This window comes from Engystomops pustulosus, chromosome 3 (genome assembly GCF_040894005.1).
Source record: "Engystomops pustulosus chromosome 3, aEngPut4.maternal, whole genome shotgun sequence".
NCBI classification, from domain to species: domain Eukaryota; kingdom Metazoa; phylum Chordata; class Amphibia; order Anura; family Leptodactylidae; genus Engystomops; species Engystomops pustulosus.
This window is the reverse complement of record NC_092413.1, coordinates 100,541,442-100,561,326: the sequence shown is the minus strand read 5'-3', so window position 1 is coordinate 100,561,326 and position 19,885 is coordinate 100,541,442. Positions and strand designations below refer to the sequence as shown.

At 41.4% G+C, this 19,885-nt stretch overlaps 1 protein-coding gene across 2 annotated transcripts in view; it reads left to right on the top strand.

The window, feature by feature from the left end:
* The window catches only part of RNF217 (ring finger protein 217), a 54,607-nt gene that overhangs the window by 15,574 nt on the left and 19,148 nt on the right, over positions 1-19,885 (top strand). The gene's annotated exons all lie outside the window — the stretch shown is intronic.

The following is a 19,885-nucleotide window of genomic DNA, read 5'->3' as shown; positions in this document are numbered from 1 at the left end:
GAACAGGCTTTGGCGCTGCGTGCGATACCGCGGTTTATAACACTAACGAAAGTAAGTACCGGCACCAGCTCACCCTGAGCTGGTGCTCGGTACTTACAGCTTACCCCTGCCATTCTAAATGGTAGGTTTCCTTTAAAGATTTGGATGAAGGTTAGAAAAATTGCAGCTCCCCAAACACAAGGGTGGTCTGGCACTGCCAAATGCATGTGTGTATTATTTAGCAGCCCAGTGTCAGCATATGAGTGGCTGGGCCAGGGAGGAAAGGGTGACTGACTGCCCGAAAAACGTTGTTGCACTTGGGAGGTGACATGGGTCCGCTAGCGGCCCTGGAAGCAAGGAGGTTTCAGGGGATGGCTAGGGCTAGACCGACGATGGGGTTGCTGCAAAAGGTGTGGAAAGTATACAAAGGTTTGCTGGGAGTAGAAAACTATACTAAATACACGCCTCTGTGGGATAACCGTGTCTTAGGGGAAGTATTTATGCTGGAGGATATGCAAAGGTGGGGTAGCAAAGGGTTGCGCTATTTATATCAGCTGTACTCTGATGGGGTATTGAAGTTTTTCCAGCAATTAAGGGAGGATTTTGAATTGCCGCAGTCCTGGTTTTTTCAATACTTGCGGTTGAGACGTGCTTTACAGACACAGGCCCAATTCGGTTCATTGGAAATCAGCTCTATGGGAGCGTTGGAAGGTGTAGTCAAGGCCCAAGGGACTAAAGGGGTAATCTCCCTGTTGTATGGTTTCCTTCTCTCCAAAGTATTGGTGGATCCTATGGTCGAGACTAAAAGGAGGTGGGAGGAGGAAGTTGCGGAACTATCGTAGGAAGAGTGAGTGGAGGCAACGGGTTCTCCTAGTGTCTTATCCATGAATGTTGCACAAAGAAGGTCTGTTATTTTTACTGCACAGAGTAAATAGGACGCCATATGTCCTATGGAAAATGGGATTGAGGGAGGATGCAAGGTGTCCCCGGTGTCAAGAAGAGAGGGCAGACGGATGGCATATGTTTTGGTCGTGTGCAGCATTAGAGAGCTTGTGGAAGGAGGCAGAGGATTTGATGGATCGGATATATAACATAAGGCTTCCTCATGATCCTAAGGTTGGTCTATTGAGCTGTATGGATGGACAACAGGGCACTCAGAATGAACGCTTGGCTGTGGCAAAATTTCTTTACCAAGTCAGGGAAAGTATAGCTAGGCACTGGTTAGATGCGGATCCTCCAGGGTTGGGAGAGGTGATAAATATGACAAACAAATCTACACAGATGGAAATGAAGGTTTACCAGAAAAGGGGTAATCTTTTTTTGAGAAACAGTGGCTTGACTTGGTGGAATTTCCAGGATTGGCAACTGAGGAATTGCGGAGAGGTTGGTCCAGGTTAAATTTGAGGAGTATACTGGGGCAGTAAGAGTTATCCTAGTATATTGATGGCTGTATTGGATGTGTGATGAATAGATGGCTTAAAGAGAACCCGTCATGCAAAATAACCCCCTAAACTAAATATATTTTCATAAACTGCCATTAGAGAGCATTGCCTCTATCCCTTCATTGTCCCTCTACATGCCTGTAAACCTAAGCAATGAGGTCCTAAAGCTGTATGCAAATGACCTGTGAAATGTCCAATGAAGCATTAGCATATTCAAGCTGTCCACCTTATTCATGAGTGGGAGGCACAGCCACACCCCCAGTGCTTGACTGACAGCCTGTATAATGGTGTGAGGCTATATAATGATGTGCTTCCTGGTGCTGGCGGCCACGCCCCCTGCAGCCTGTGAGTGTGTATAGGAGAGATACAGCAGCTCCAGGCAGCCATGTTACAGCAGAACATGTCAGATTCATGTGTAGCTGATGTCTGTGTCTCTGTGTATTAGGAGGATGCAGCATGTCAGCAGATGCAGCACATACACGAACTAAACATTACTAAACATTACACACAGACATGAGCAGGGGGAGGAGAGGGGAGGGGTAACGGGTGACATCACTGCCTCTGACCATGTGACCAGCCTCATTTATATGATAAAGAATAGATGATTTTACAATGAATAATGTATGAAATAACTAGATAAAGGCTGGGATGGGATCCTTGTGAGCTGCTCCAACAGGTAGAGGTGACAGGACAAGTGACACAGACCTGATGACAGGTGTCCTATAAGGGAGAGATGGCAGACCAAAGAGTTGTTGGGTGGGGGGGAGGTGATTTGGGAAATGTTCTACATGTTTATACTGAATATACACTCACCGACCACTTTATTAGGTACACCTGTCCAACTGCTCGTTAACAATTAATTTCTAATCAGCCAATCACATGGCGGCAACTCGGTGCATTTAGGCATGTAGACATGGTCAAGACAATCTCCTGCAGTTCAAACCGAGCATCAGTATGGGGAAGAAAGGTGATTTGAGTGCCTTTGAACGTGGCATGGTTGTTGGTGCCAGAAGGACTGGTCCGAGTATTTCGGAAACTGCTGATCTACTGGGATTTTCACGCACAACCATCTCTAGGGTTTACAGAGAATGGTCTGAAAAAGAAAAAACATCCAGTGAGCGGCAGTTCTGTGGGCGGAAATGTCTTGTTGATGCCAGAGGTCAGAGGAGAATGGGCAGACTGGTTCGAGCTGATAGAAAGGCAACAGTGACTCAAATCTCCACCCGTTACAACCAAGATAGGCAGAAGAGCATCTCTGAACGCACAGTACGTCAAACTTTGAGGCAGATGGGCTACAGCAGCAGAAGACCACACTCGGTGCCACTCCTTTCAGCTAAGAACAGGAAACTGAGGCTACAATTTGCACAAGCTCATCGAAATTGGACAGTAGAAGATTGGAAAAACGTTGCCTGGTCTGATGAGTCTCAATTTCTGCTGCGACATTCCTGCCTTGTATCAATGGTTCAGGCTGGTGGTGGTGGTGTCATGGTGTGGGGAATATTTTCTTAGCACTCTTTGGGCCCCTTGGTACCAATTGAGCATCGTTGCAACGCCACAGCCTACCTGAGTTTTGTTGCTGACCATGTCCATCCCTTTATGACCACAATGTACCCAACATCTGATGGCTACTTTCAGCAGGATAATGCGCCATGTCATAAAGCTGGAATCATCTCAGACTGGTTTCTTGAACATGACAATGAGTTCACTGTACTCAAATGGCCTCCACAGTCACCAGATCTCAATCCAATAGAGCATCTTTGGGATGTGGTGGAACGGGAGATTCGCATCATGGATGTGCAGCTGACAAATCTGCGGCAATTGTGTGATGCCATCATGTCAATATGGACCAAAATCTCTGAGGAATGCTTCCAGCACCTTGTTGAATCTATGCCACGAAGAATTGAGGGAGTTCTGAAGGCAAAAGGGGGTCCAACCCGTTACTAGCATGGTGTACCTAATAAAGTGGCCGGTGAGTGTACATTTGTATTAATGTGCACTGACTAATGGCAATTTTTGTATTGTGCATATTTCTGCTATAAGTAAAAGCAATAAAAATTTCTGATTTAAAAAAAAATTTTTGGATGAAATCTTTTGCGTTTACAGTAGTTATGAAAAAAACCTAAATTTGGCAAAAATTTGGAAAAATTCTTTATTTTCAACGTTCTAAATTCTCTACTTTTGATGCAGATAGTCATAGCACTTAAATTCATAACTTACATTTCCCAAATGTCTGCTTTATGTTGGCATGGTTTTTTAAGATTCCACATATTTTACTAGAATGTTATAAGGCTCAGAATTTAGGTACCATTTTTCACAGCTGTGATAGACAGCTGACAGCCGCTGCTTCTGGTGCCGGCTCCGTTCGTGAGCCGGTGCAGGAAGTTATACTACATCCCGGTGCGCTCGGCATGTAGCCCCGGGGACGCAGTATAACGTCGTGGTGCGCCTAGGGGTTAAAGGATTTATTAAGAGCTAGGATTTTCTATTTTTTTATTTTGTGATTGTAGGCTTAGGCATAACATAACTTTTACAATATAATTCAGTGCATGGGTTCTGTGTATTTTATGTCTTTTTGAAGCTTCTCCTAACCATTTGGTAGGAGTGTCTCCAAAGACGTTGTTTGGAGCAGATCTAATTGGGATCTGTGGGATGCCCTCAGGAATCTGTGGGTTGCATTTACCAACTGCTTGTATGTCTAAGCAGCAGGATAAATAGGTGACCATTGATGGACCTGACAAGTGTAACATTTCAGTCCTGGCCATGTGAGAATTTTATCAGTCTGTGATTGTTTGGTCGTGTGCTTTTGACAAAGAAGTTCTTTGCAGCGCCACAGCCCCAGAAGCTGCTTTCATTAGAACAAAAGGTGATCTGTAGCGTACAGTACTCTCGCTTCATTGCCCTTAATATTTGCCATTCAGTGCTAGTGACTGGGATATAATCTGGTTAAAGCATATTAAGCACTTTGTTACGTGGGAATCCTCTGCTGTGGTGTTCTAGTCTTTATCTCAACTTATTCCTGGCATACTGAGTAACATTGGTACTTTTTAAGGAAGACCTCACCATGTGTCTACATAGTTTTGTATCAATTTACTTGTATGGTCTCTTTATTTCTGTAGATATTTGGGATATTTATGTGTAAAATATTTTTTTTGAGGTGGTGAAGCTTGTAAAAAAAAAAAAATATCCCAATGATTTGGTTCTATAGCTTTACAGTAAACATGCTTACTCTTCAGTTTGTCTCCTCCATCTGGCTGGTGTATGGAATGTATGTTAGAAGTTATTGTTAATACAATATTAAAAAAAATAAATAAATAAAAAAACCATGGTTGGTAAATGATTTTTTTTTCCCCATAGCAACCTGTGACGGCATAGATATTATATCTTATTGTGGTTTTTCGCCCCTTCCTCAAGACGCTGCATAGATTAACCAGGCTTTTGAATAATTAGGCGGAACTTCCAACTCGGAACTCTGACTTTAACTACACAGTCCGGTTTTCCTGGTCCTTCTAGCAGTGCTGAGTTAAATGTGGCTATTCCTTCCCAGTGGATTATTCCTCTGATGTGTAGCAGAGGAGCTTCACTACCTAGCATGTAAAGCGTAGCACTCATTCATCTCAACCTAAGGCCTAGATCCGGGGTGCAGGTAACATACTGCCTGTAAAGCTTTGAGTTGTGGCCAGCACCCTGCTGACAGTCCATACCTGTTGGTGCATGTGGCTGGGCATAAGTGAATGCAGCCTAGAAGTTCTTGCTGCTTGCAGTCCTCTGCATTCTGTGTCCTGGCTCCTGATGCTGCTTGAATGCACTGGTGTCAGGATGCAGAGTATGCATCGGGAGTCGAAGAGGTACCAGGAGTGCTAAGGGTTTTACTGTAACTGGGTCCTGATGCTAACGCATACAGCAAGCATCAGGAGTCAGGACAGAAAATAAAAGGATTTATTTATTTTATGTATGGTCTTGGGGTTCTCTCCAGTATTATCTGCTCTGAATGCAGTATTTGGTTTCTGGGGTGGTGTTTATTGCTGTACCGTGGTATTTATAATTTCTGGGGTGGGATTTTGTGCTGTACTGTGGTGCTCTTGCTTGGTTCAACTTGGGTGCTGGTTATTGCTTCGGCCACATGAAGTTGAGCAGTATAAAAAAAAAAAACGGGCCTTGGACTAATTAATTAATGTTGCTCACATCTGGCCTAAATCGTTGAATTGGGTATAGAACAGACATTTAAAAGGAAATATATAATATATGTTTGTGGATGTTAGTCGGTCCATTTTATTGCGATTCCAGCTACCCCAAAATTGCCATCCACGCCATGACTCTGACACCACAGTCCTGAAATTAATATTATGTTATCTGTATACACTTTACTAGCAATTGTGATCCAATGTACTATATTACCATTAGAATACTGAATGTGTCCTCTGTTTACCTGTGGCAAAATGTAAATAAGATTTATCATCAAGTTTCTGAGGCAACCAATCAGAGCTCAGCTTAAATTTTATAAACAGCTGTGGGAAAATGAAAGCTGAGCTCTGGTTGCTATGGGCAACAAGAACAGTTCTGTTGTAAGAGACTTATGATACATCTCCCCATTTGTGTACAGGCAGACCCTGACTTGCGACGTTCCGAGATACGCACAACCCATAGATACGAACGGGACTCTCGGCGCCTTGCGCATTGCACCTCTGTACTGAAGCGCGGACACGGAGATGCCTGGGTTCTGGTAACTAAGGATGCGATCTCACACTTCCTAAGTTACAAGTCAGTGGGCGGAGGGCTTCTAGGCAGTCCACAGGAAGCAGGACGATCTGAGAGCCGGAGCTTGCTGGAGATGCCGCTGATTAGGTAACTAAAAATGCAATCTCAGTCAGTGGGCGGAGGGCTTCTAGGCAGTCCACAGGAAGCAGGACGATCTGAGAGCCGGAGCTTGCTGGAGATGCCGCTGATTAGGTAACTAAAAATGCAATCTCAGTCAGTGGGCGGAGGGCTTCTAGGCAGTCCACAGGAAGCAGAAAGATCTGAGAGCCGGAGCTTGCTGGAGATGCCACGGATTAGGTAACTAAGGATGCGATCTCACGCTTCCTTAGTTACAAGTCAGTGGGCGGAGGGCTTCTAGGCAGTCCACAGCCGGAGCTTGCAGGTAACTACTTCCCGTACTTGCTGCATAGATCAGCAACCCGTATGCGATCCCCGGCATCAGCCTGTGTTGTTTTAAACACTGTACAGCATTTAATTTTGCCTCCTCCTTGGGCAGAGAGCGAAAAGAGGGAGCAGGTCATGGAGATGCCGGGGATAGCATACAGATGCAGTAAGTACATGCCGGCAGTATCAGAGGTTTCAGGTAACTAAGAATGCATTAGCTTCCTTAGTTACCAGTCAGTGAGTGGAGGGCTTGCACAGGAAGAACTGCAAGCCAGTGGTTGCGGGTAACTAAGAAGGGTGAGATCGCACCAGCTAATGCTTCCTTAGTTACCAGCAACCCGTGGGCTGTTATACAGCGATTTGCAAATATAACAGTTCTGACTTGCATACAAATTTAACTTAAGTACAAGCCTCCGGTCCCTATCTTGTACGTAACCTGGGGACTGCTCTATATGTATATAAACACGGCGCTATCCAATTTCACTGCGCTTTTATCATATTTATTATGTTATGTTTGTGTCAAGAAGAACCTTCTCTAAACTTGGGCTCATCAATCAGTCTGGTTTACAGCATCCCTGTCAATGCATTCAGTTCCTGTACTTGTATGATTGTCCATGTACAGAGGATTCTTAAGAGGAGCCATAATTATTCACATGCTCAATTACTGCTGATGTAAAATGCTAACATATCTATCTTATGAGTGGTGCAGAGTAAACAATGGGAATGATGTGCTCCCTCCCAATGTTGGGTAGAAAATAGGAGTGATTGAATTCCTGTGTATGATCCCAGCCTATAAAGGAGTATATGTGTGGTCACTGATAGGTTGGACTACACACCTAGTTTAACAGTTGGTAAACATTTTGCACTTTTAACACTGATTAAGGCCCCATGCACACAAATGTATATGGCAGCCACATGTTAGCCATATGAACGGCAGCTAGCATACAGCCCCCATGGAAGTGAATTGTGCATGGTATGATGAGCACAACACATATCGCCGTAAAAAAAGGTAGAGCATGTGCTATCTTTTGCCGGAAATAAGGTGTGGCTGCACGTCTCTTCACCTCTCTCATTCTCCAGCCAACATAGCATACGTTTGTGTGCATTAAAAAGAATCTGTCATTGAAATTTACCCATCCCAAATGAATAATTCATTAAAACCTATGATTAACCCCTTAACGCTCTGCGCCGTAGCTCTACGGCGCAGAGGTATAAGGGATGTATGAACAGGGCTCACGGGCTGAGTCCTCTTCATACAGAGGTGGGGGTTTTTGCATTTTGCACAAACCCCCCACCGCTAATAACCGCGGTCGGTGCTTGCACCGATTGCGGCTATTAACCCTCTAAACGCCGCCGGCGGCGTTTAAAAGACGGCGGCGCGCGGGCGCCGCCATCTTTTTTTCGATCGCCACGCCCCCGAACGTCATCTGGGGGCGGCGATCGGTTACCATGGTAGCCTCGGGTCTTCTTTTGACACGAGGCTACATGGTTTATGCAGGTTCGTTACAATGAGCCAGTGGCTCATTGTAATGTATGACCTGCAAAAATGCCATATATTGCAATACTGTAGTATTGCAGTATATGGTAGGAGCGATCTGACCATCTAGGGTTAATGTACCCTTGATGGTCTAAAAAATAGTGAAAAAAAAAAGAAAAAAAAAAGTTTAAAAAATAAAAAAAATTAATAAAATATTAAAAGTTCAAATCACCCCCCTTTCCCTAGAACGGATATAAAACATAACAAACAGTAAAAATCACAGACATATTAGGTATCGCCGCGTCCCAAAATGCCCAATCTATCGAAATATAAAAACGGTTACGGCCGGCGGTGACCTCCGAGACGGGAAATGGCGCCCAAATGTCCGAAATGCGACTTTTACACCTTTTTACATAACATAAATAATGAAATAAAAAATGATCAAAATGTCGCCCAAACCTCAAAATGGTAGCAATGAAAACGTCGCCTCATTTCGCAAAAAATTACCCCTCACACATCTCGGTGCGCCAAAGTATGAAAAAGTTATTAGCGTCAGAAGATGGCAAAATTTTTTTTTTCTTTTTTGTACACATTCGTTTAATTTGTATGTATTAAAATGTATTAAAACACAATAAAACCTATATAAATTTGGTATCACCGCGATCGTACCGAACCAAAGAATAAAGTAGGCATGTTATTTGGAGCGAAGAGTGAAAGTCGTAAAAACTGAGCCCACAAGAACATGACGCACGTGCGTTTTTTTTTCAATTTTTCCACATTTGGAATTTTTTTTCAGCTTCGCAGTACACGGCATGTTAAAATAAATAACATTGCGGGAAAGTAAAATTTGTTACGCACAAAATAAGCCCTCACACAGGTCTGTACACGTAAAAATGAAAAAGTTATGGATTTTTGAAGTTGGAGAGCGAGAAATCAGCCGAAAAACCCTGCGTCCTTAAGGGGTTAAAAACATTGCCTTTGTCCCTTAATGGTATCTTCCCATGGCTACAATGTTAAAAAAATCAATTAGAAAATTTGGGTGATGTGAGTCCAATGAGGTCCTGCACATCATTGGGCACTTAGTCATGTGGTCAGGGTGATGTCATCTAAGGTCCTGTTATATCTACAACTTCTACCCCATGTTTGTATCTTATCACAAGAAATCACAGCATGCCTCCATGGACATCTACACTACTTCCCCATGCCTCCATGGATTAAATGTGATAAGATACATATAAGGGGTAGATGTTGCAGATGTAACAGGTCCTTAGATGACATCACCCCGGTCACATGAAATGAAGTGCTAAATACATAGAGGCATTGTTTTTTTTTACTTGTGAGTTATTTATTGAGTTATAATTGCACCTAAAAATTCCAAAAAAGGACCCCTAGGGTGTTTGCTCTTACTATATACTGCTTGCTTTTTATACCATTTAGAACCTCATGTTATGGCAACTGATCATTGTCCCCATAAACTCTAAAATTGCATCGCGGTCTCACCAATCTGATATTGAGGACCTATGCATTGGAAATATTATCAATGTTTTTTTTTTTTAAATAAAATGAAATGCTTTCCCGCTTGTAAGAAGATGTCCCTTGTGTTGGTTTCTGTGAAAAGAGTTAAAAGAACCAGGAGTTCTTATATTAAAGGGGTTGTCCGAGTTTTGATTAAAAAAAATATATATGTGGCCGGGAGCGGGCTGACTAAAATAAAATGTAAACAAACATGGCCGCCGGAGCAGCGCTGGTCTCAGTTCCGGCCGGACCCGACAACCTTCCGGCCCCCATACACAATGCTGTGTATAGAGACGGATAGGCGTACCCGGCCACGGCCGGCCGGAAGCTGAATGCAGCGCTGCTCCGACGGCCATGTTTGTTTACATGGCGCCCGGACTGGAGCGACAGCAGCGCTGGATACCGGAGGGCACCGGGAGGTAAGTACAGCTTTATTATTTTAGTCAGCCCGCACCCGGCCACATATATATATTTTTTTTAAAACTCTGACAACCCCTTTAATAGAAAACATTTTTCCCTCTTTTTAATTGGTGTAAAAATGAGAATTCTCACCAGCTTCGTAACATGGTTTGCTTGGCACAAATCAAGGCTGGATTCCCAAGTAGCACTTGTTTAGAATGGAAACAGATTGCTTAATTCTAACTTGAGTGTTTACTAGCATGTAAACTAACGAAAACAAGGAAATGGTTTTAAATAGCTATCTAATTGGCAGTCTGTGGGTACACTCCTCTGTACCCATCCCGTCTGGATGAGTCATTAATTAACATGGCATGTTTTGGCACATAGGGTTTTTCAGTCTCGAGAAGCCATTTAGTTGCTGTCACACAGTCTTGATATTGTAAGTATTTAAGAAAACTTAACTTAAAGCTCCAACAGTGAAGCATACATTAAAAAGGAAAGTCTAGCTTCTTCAGACCTCCCCCATGTCTTTCCTAAAGTTCATCAAAAATAATGGCAAACTTATTATGACACCCCTTAACGCCCCTTTAATTCTTAAAAAATTTTTTTCCATTTTTCACTCCCCCAAAAATCTAACTTTTTTATTTTTTCATGTAAAAAAGCAATGTGAAGGCTTATTTTCTGTGTAACAAATTGCATTATATAGTGACAGTATTAAATATTCCATGCCATGTACTGGGAAGCGGGGGGAAAAAAAATTCCAGATGCAGTGAAATCAGTGAAAAAATGCATTTTCACCATTTTCTTGTGGGCTTGGATTTTACGGCTTTCATGGTGTGCCCCAAATAACACGTCTACTTTATTCTTTGGGTCGGTACGATCACAGGGTTACCAAAGTTATATAGGTTTAATAATGTTTTCATACATTTACAAAAATTAAAACTTCCTTTATGAAAAAAGTAGTTTTGCCGTGTTCTGGTTCTAATAACGTTCATACTTCAGTGTACAGAGTTGTGTGTGCTGTCATTTTTTTTCAAGATGAAATTACCTTTTCGATGCTACTATTTTGAGATTTTTTTCTGACCTTTTTGATCGTGTTTTTTTTTTTTTTTTTAATAAAAATATTTTTAAGTTGCAAAATGGTGAAAAAGTGGCATTTTCGACTTCGGGTGGAATTTTCCATTAGGGGGTTAAACTATGGAAATAACAGTTATTGTATTATCATATGCCACATCATCTATTACGATGTGCAAATCGCCAACATGGCGCTGCCTGCTTTTTAATGGCGCCAGCGATTAAAGTGTTAGTAGTCATCTCTTGTTTACTGCATCTGCAGCAAACCAAGCTGGCTCAGTAATGTTTTATCTGTTTTCGTGTTGCATAGAAAAATGATGTTCACTTTACCAATCCATTGCGATGGCATGTCAGCAATGAATGCTGTGACTACTGGCTTATGTACATCATTCTATAGGTTTTTTTCTTAAGTTGAATTTGTATGCAAGTTGGAACAGGTATATTCTGTAAGTGTATCTCCAGACAAATTGTCAATTTGATTTAGGCTCCATTCACATGGCCCCATTCCGTGGATAGGGCCTAACTTGCCTTCGTGGGAAAACCCCTTTAACAATAAAGCTTTTATAGTGGACTCCTTACAATTGACCATTGTAGCCTGGGGCTAAAGTTCAGTAAAGTACCTGCATCCATAACCAAAGGTCCATTTGTAAAAGTCAGTTGTTCTTATGTTGGGGATAAACCTTTGATAGGCTGCAGTATTTGTGTCACATTGTATAAAGTTGTTAGGGTATTGCCTTGAAACTTGTAATTTCATTGGTGGTTGGGGATTCGGGCACCTGCAGTGGCTTTAAAAAAAAACAAAACATGCAACTAGGATGTATTGTGTGAAGCCTTGTTCCACCAGGAAATCATGTAACATTGCATTTTTTTTTAATAAAGTGATCCTACTAGATGTTTGCAAAAATAGCACTTGGCTGAGCAATTAAAAAAAAGTCTAAAAATACTTCTACTTTACACATTTCTCTTCTCCCACATAAGTGGAAGGGATTCCTATTTATGGTAAATTGCTGGCACACCTAGAGCTTCACTCCACTTTGGACTGTCAAAGGCGACACCTAAATACCATGTGTTCAGTTATTGCTGCCCTGCCTGGCAACTAATGGGATATTTATCATTCCATGTCATCACAATGATGTAGATGGACCTACCTGATCATTGGAATTGGTTTCCTACAGAATTCACAGTAATGTGTTCTAGACATGTGTGCAATACATATAAAGTAATATGAAGTATTACTGAATAATATCTGGCACAGCAAGAAATATTGATGCTGTTTTTTTCACATAACAGGTTTATATAAGAAATTTTTTTGCAGAAATGAACTCTCCATTTAGCCAACCAAGGCAAAAAGTGCCTCTTGACCTCCTTTGGACTGGTATGAATTTGTATAATTTTTGGTGCATTTTCTGCCTCAAATATGACAGGTTACTCATTTCTCAGTGGGAAAAAAAGCCGAAGAAAACCTGCCAATATACATCTGCATTTTGTGGGGGACATAAATATATATTTTTTTCTACTTACAAGAAGCCACCCCCACACTACTCTTGTGAATGGCAATTGGTGAGAAATTTCCTTTTTTCTTGTAAAAAATTAACCGTAGAAATTGTGAGGGGAAAAAACAAACCAGTGTCTAGTGAATTTTACATTTTTCTTGTTAGAACTATAATCCGGTTAGTACTCTAGAAACTCCCATAATCTTCTACCAGTATTGTTCCAGTATATCAACTGTACAGGATATTTTCCAGCTCTGTTGGGAATATATTGTTATAGCGTCTTCTACTGTGAAGCGTCTCCCTAATTTAAAGTGCTCTATGAAGATTTATAGTCCTGATCTGTCAGGGCTGAGGTAAATACAAGATCCCCAGAGTGCAGGAAATGCCACATTTTCTTCATCATTCGGCTCTTGCTATGGAAGGAAAGTGACCTGACTCACTTCATAGACTCTTAATTATGTTGGTTTTCTGTTAATCCATTATTAATTGTATCGGATATCAATTGTCTAGGCTAATGTGGGAAAACCTCAAAGCCATTAGTGGGTGGGGTGTGGCTTCTGTCTTGCGTATCGGTCTCTATCTTGCCATCTGCTTCCAGGGTTATGAAGGGTGCACACTTCACTTTGCGGTTTCTTAGATGACACAGCATTTTACAGGTGCAGAGCTCAGGAGTCAAATTCACAGCACAAGCATTTATTTCTCAGGCCCTGCATCTTCAGCAATGTATGATATAAAAATGGGACAATGTAAATATTATTCACATTCTCAGCAGCAAAATGGCAAGGTGGAAGTCAAGTAAATGGCAAAAATTTTACCTTTTTAACACGAGGGCCGGCAATACGGACATTTTTTTTGGAACATTAACCTTCTCCCACATGTAGATCTACATCCAAATTGTTTCCCATGCAGCCAGGGTGTAAATCTAATCTAATCTTTCTATCACTCTGTACAGCTTAGGGATGTGGCAGGTTAAGGTGGCAAATTATTGGTCAAAGTCTCCTGCAGTCTGAAGAACTTAAAGGGGTTTTCCCACGAAAGAAAATTCTCACATTTCTATCCCGTAGTTATGTTAACCCAATAAAGATCATTTTAACCCTTTACAATTTTACTCATTTTATTGCTGTTTTAGCTCCTCTCTCTCCCTTGGCTGCTCAGGTGTGCCAAGGTGTGGACCTCTCTAAGCAGACACATTATGATCCATCTAGTTTTGTGGGGTGACAGTGTGTTTAGATTATTAGGGTACAAGGTGTATATATACACACTTTCATCTGGCTTCTGACATTGTACTAACACACTGACACATAGGAGCGATGAGACAGATCAGAGATGAGATGAATGATTCCTATTACAGAGGCTGACAGACTTTTACACAGTTGCACTGTGAGCTCTGCTACAGCTCAGAGATATGTGCCTGCCTCCCCCTGCCCTCAGATCACTTATCTCCTAGTAGGATGTGTATGAGCTCTGTGCAGGGGGTGTGGCTACAGGCACAGAGCAGAAATCTCATCTTCACGATCTCATTCACAAAACCAAGATGGCGGCCCGACCCGAAGTCAGAAGTTACAGGGTTGTATCTAGGGGCAACTGAAATTGTGTACACCAGGACTTATGTCTGTGAAATGCTGCATTTTTGTTAATAACAGTAAATTGGAGAATGTATTATTTTGTTATCCTGAGTATATTTAAGAAATTTGTCTTTGTGGGAATACCCCTTTTAAATGATCAGCTTCTTGTCACAGTAAACAAAATACAGACAGGTAATGTGTCAATACAATTCGATGTAATATTAACCACAAAGATCCACAAGTAGTTTTAAGAAAAGGAAAGTTTTTAAGAAAATATACAAATTCTTTACTATTTTTGCCAAGTTCCCTATCATAAAACTTAAAAAACTTAATATACTAGCTTTGTGTGGATGCCAAATAATAATTTGCAAAAGTATGTAATGAAAAAAACCTTTAATCTTGCCACGTGTCCCACCATAACGTAAAATTTTGCTGTGGTCATTTGGGCATAAGAAGACCTTGGCCCTGAACGGTTAACCGATCTTAACAGCCTATCGATCCTTCCTTAAAATACAAGCAATCGGTATTATCTCAGCTTATCACATTTTTTTATCTAATGATGGCATGACTTGTAATATCTGTGACTAGATGGTGAATGAATTACCGTACAGTGGTAAACACTGCCGAATAGTAAAGGGATCTGGCTGCATTGTTTTCTTCCATGATCTATGTACATAATGCTCCTTTATGTATAAAAGTTTCCGTCGATTAAAAAAAAATTTCAAAATAATTACTCTTCCATGGCAACTTGCTCATCCTTCCAATTTTGAATATGACTTTAAAAAAAAAAGTCTGTGACCTTGTTGCATCTCGCCCGTGTGTTCACAATGGGTTATATCCATAAAAGAGTTCATTTACTCAATTATTTCTGTAGCCTTTTCATGTAGGATCTGATGTCATGCAGTACAAAAAATGCTGTAGAACAACTGTTGTCTTTCACCTTTTACACAGAATAACCTGGGTGTATTCATCAGTGGTGTGTGCATTGTGCAGATCTGCTTCACGTTGATTTACATGCAAAGCACATGGGGGAGATGTAACTTATGCTGGCGCTCTGTGCGTAGGCCCTGCCACTGTGGCGGGATACATCATGATTTACCCGCTGGCGGGCAAAACTAATCCAGGTCTGACTGGCATAGTTTTGCATAAAATCTTGCAAACATTCATCAATGTATAGACCAAAAACGCTGTATAGACAAAAAATTTAGCGTTATACCACGTGTAAAATGGTGATGCAAATATTATAGGGTTTTTATTTTCTCCACATTGCATTTTAATAATTTTGTAAAATAAAACCCCAGTCAAAATATATATATTTGATAAAGCTGTAATCATACTGACCCATAGAATAACAATACCATGTTACTTGGGTTATTCAGGGAACACACAAAAAAATCTGAATTTGTGTTTTTCTACAACCTTCCTTCACAAAAAAGTTACCGTAATACAGTTTCAGCAATAGGGAATAGCCACCTTGAAAAAAATCTCATCCAACAAAAAATAAGTCATCACATGGCAACTTTAACGGAAAAACAAACATTTTGTAGCTCTCAAAAGTACGTCCGTGAACCAACTAAAAATCACAAAATTCTGTAGGGCAAAACTGGCTAATACATGGCCCTCCTTCCTCTGTGCACCTCGCTGTGCACCCATACATGTAACGTCCATATGTCGGGTGTCTTCAAACTTGGCAGGGGGATGGTTTAACAAATCTTAAGATGGGTTTTTGTGAACGTGTACATTTTACGGTTAATTGAGATATTGCTGACAAAATCGAACCAAATTTATTTTTAAAAAAGAATGTATCAGCCAACATTTACCACTAACGTGAAGTACGTGTGACGATCTCAAAATCACTTTTAGTTAGTGTTCAGAAGTTTTATAACCCTTTAATGCGCAAGTCAGATTACAAAGGCGTTTCTCTAGTCGATGCTAGTTGGGCACTATCCACAGGATAGGCCCTAACTTACTGATCGTGGGGGCCTCGGTGATGGGACCCCCACAGATCATGACGCAACCAGAGATGACCGGAGTAGCCAGTTGCATATGCATGCGCTACCCTATTCATTTCTATATAGCTCTCTGAGTTCAGCTATCTGTCGGTATGCATGACCTTCTCCTGTATTCTCGTGGTGCGACAGGGGTACATCAGACCCCCATAGCTGCATCCTAAAGGGGTTAAAGGGTTATCGCCATTGTGTGAAGATGTGGGTTATTGTTAGGATATGCTATTGCTTTCTGGTCATTTAGGGTCCAATTATGGCCTTGTTTCTGTGAAATGAGTTTTTCCTGCATGGTGGTGCCATCACATTCTAGGGTTCCTATACATATATGTATGTTCAGAATTAGCCAGCACCTGGTTATCATTCTTGGTTGTATTGGTAAAGAGAAGCTTTATGCCAAGCCTAAAAAAATGTAAATGTAAATTTAATTGTTTGGGTGACGGCTTCTGATCTGGGCTTGGATGACTGGCTTCCTTCACAAGGTTGGTTAAACTGAATAAATATAATTTTCTGTGTACTGAAGCTTCTTGTGTACATGAACCATTTAATAGCTCCAATTTAAACATGTGAACATCACTATTAGCAATTAATGTCAGCCGAGTAGTTGTTGAGACCTCCTGCATAAATAAATATTATAGCTGGCAGCTCCCCAGAGTAGCCCTGCATGAGAACCCTCCTAATTGGCAGTCAGTGAAAGTGACCCGCTGGCTTATTAATAAGCTCTTCACGGCTTCCCCTGGCTTAGCATCAGACATGTTTTTAACTTTACATCCAGATACATGCTCACACCATCATTTGACTCCAAAATGGGAAAATATTGTGGGTTTCAAGGATATGTGGGTTTGTAGAGTTCCCTGGAAGGCTTATAAGATTAAGTGCATTCACTATTCAAAATAAATGGCGGTCAGTATTTTCCTCTCTACGCCTACCATTAAAAACGACTTGATCACCTACTTCTTTCCAATGCATACATTAGATTGTTGGGGGTAGAAGTTGTTACTTTTCTTATTCAATTCTATGTGTTGGCGTTTCAGACACATTCATGCCAGCGTGATTTCATTTTTATTAATTTCTAAGGGGAACTGTCCCTATCGACCCCCTCACCCGCCACCCCTTCCCTATACACAGTACCTTTTTTAGATGTCTTTATACATGTTCCACTGATTCTCTTATCCATTGGATTAGAGGTATTGTTTGTCTAATAAAAAATATTGATGTCCTCTGTTCCAGTCATGGATGCAGGAAGCTGCAGCATACAGTCAACCTACCCAGCCCCCTCACTGATGCTGACACTGAGTGGGGTGAGGAAGAAGGTTGATTTCTCTTCACAAAGCCAGCATCTCTCTCAACACCAACCTCCCCGAGGGAAGTAGTTAATGATGTAGCAGAACAAAGTCCCACACATCCACAGTCTATCTTCCCTGCCACACCCCATCCATAGGAATTTTCTTCACCCTCGCAGAGCTCTCTTTCTCTCTAGCTTCCAGCAAGGCACTGTGTAGCATTTTAAACCCTTGAACCTTGCAGGGGAAAGAAAATAAAACTGTATATGTCTGTAGTAAGTATATTGGCAGACAGTCCTTAATCGCAGTTACACACTGGCTTTTATAATCATTGTGGGTTAAAAAAAAAAAAATAATAATAATAATTTTATGAAGTATTTTATTTTGGGTGGGTTATTTGGATGACCGGTTCTTTTTTAAGGAGTGCAGAGACTGCTCTGAACTAATTCTTAAACATAAGTCCACCAATACACCTTTTCACTGACTACCAAAGTTCTTCATAGCATCCCTCTGATCCATTTTTCTCCACAAATCGGTAGGTCTTGGGATGTAGGATAACTTTGCTATCCTCCTCCATTTATCCTGTGACAGCAGAAGCCTCATCTCCGCAGTGATTATTTTTGTGAAACCATTGATTGTGTACACAAGAAACGCTACAGAGAAGTCTCTTTTCTAGGGCAAGTAACTGTATCCAAATTTTTAACAAGTTTCCATATTTTTCATAAATAAATGCACAACTCCTCAACCAGGATTTAATACACACCTAAAGTAAGAGGTGTCACAAAATAAAACATCTAAATACCTTGGTTCAGTTTAAAGAGGACCTGTCACCCTGAAAAACTGCAGTAGGAGCTGCTTACTAAAGTCACCGGCAGCCTGTGGAGTGAGCGGTCCTGGGAAGAGGCAGCGCTTTGGACCAGAGAGCGGTCTGGCATTTGTAATGTACAGCGCAGCAGTGTTCAGAGGTTTCCGATAACACTATCATTGTAACACTGCCGCGTTTGTTTTAGCACTAGCAGCTACTTACTTTAGTAAGCAGCTCCTAGTGCCGTTTTTCAGGGTGATAGGTCCTATTTAAATGCTATAAAGTTATTAACACGTATAGACGCTTGTCAGATTTGAAAATTCTTCATAGTGAGCCGCATCCTTTAGGGTCACTTCACGTTACTCCATGATCATGGCCGTGACGAGTGCTGTGCCACGGACTGATCCCTATGGTGGGGGTTGAAGTCTCTTGATATATGATGTATGGAGTTCTTATTTCCCGGATATGTAGCAGCCAACAGTTGATGGTCTCCTTGTTCTGCCCCGTCTGTCAGTGCCATGCCTCTGTTTCAATAATATTTGATTCAATAACTTACAGCATTAGATTCAATTCGACTATATCTGGTGCACCGCAGTGGTTGGGTGAGTGTGCTGTGTGTCTGTACACAAACGGGCACTGCGCTGTCAGGAGACAGCGCAGGACAAAGTGAGCATTGGCAAAGGTTGTACAAGTTCATTTTTGTTTTCTAAGTCCCTCCTGGCCATTTTATAGATTTCCTATAGTTATAGGAATGAGACAGAATTTAGCCTTTTGTGTAATTGCTTTGGATTAGCCACAGATTTCAGCCTATCCATTGCACAGGGTTAATTTCACAGTGAAATTGTTCTCAAAATTTGCTAGTTATGTTATATGGTACAGATTTTCTGCACGCTTATGCTCAACAGGTATGTCTCTGTTTCTGTATCCTAGGGGTGTCCATTGTATCACTGTAGTCAAGAAGTTAAAAAAAATGATGAAAAGGACCTAGGCAGTGTAACTGTAGGGGCCATTTTCACCTGTACATTTTGGCTTTGTACTTTGCTTCCATTGCCAGGAGATATCATAACAGTAATTAATGATGGCTATCATTGCACCCACCTGTCAACACTCCTTTGGCTGTTACTACCATGCTCAAACAGATTAAGAGCTTGTAATAGCTTGTTTTCCACCAGGGCTCTTGTTTCTTAGAGTACATCTGAAATGTCCAACCAGTAACAAAAGCTCTCACTATCATTTTTTCATGAGATGAACTTATAAGGGTATGTTCACATGCCAGAATTGGACAGCCTCCCAAAGGTGTATTTTACCTGCATGCCTTATAGTGGATTATATAAAAGCCAAGAAATCTCCCTACAAACAAAAAATGGTTATCTATTGATATCGTTGAGAAGTATATTTTGCCAAATCCACCTTGTGATCTAATATTAAAAATACACAACCCGCGGTATTACTGTGTCACCAGATAGACCACCCTGAGTAACAATGCCTGCTGATAAAGGGTTACAAAAGTCCTCCCCATATCACCTAAAATTAGCTGCCTGCGGGGCACTCCATAATTAGACATTTTTCTGATTATGATAATTAGCTTTGGTTACTTGTCTGGTCTGTGTGACTCCAGTCTCTCCCAGGCTGGCAGTGAACCACGCCGCGTTATTTTGACGGTCAGTTCTGTCTCTTCAAATCCCTGCTCTGCCTCCTTGTACTTAGGTAC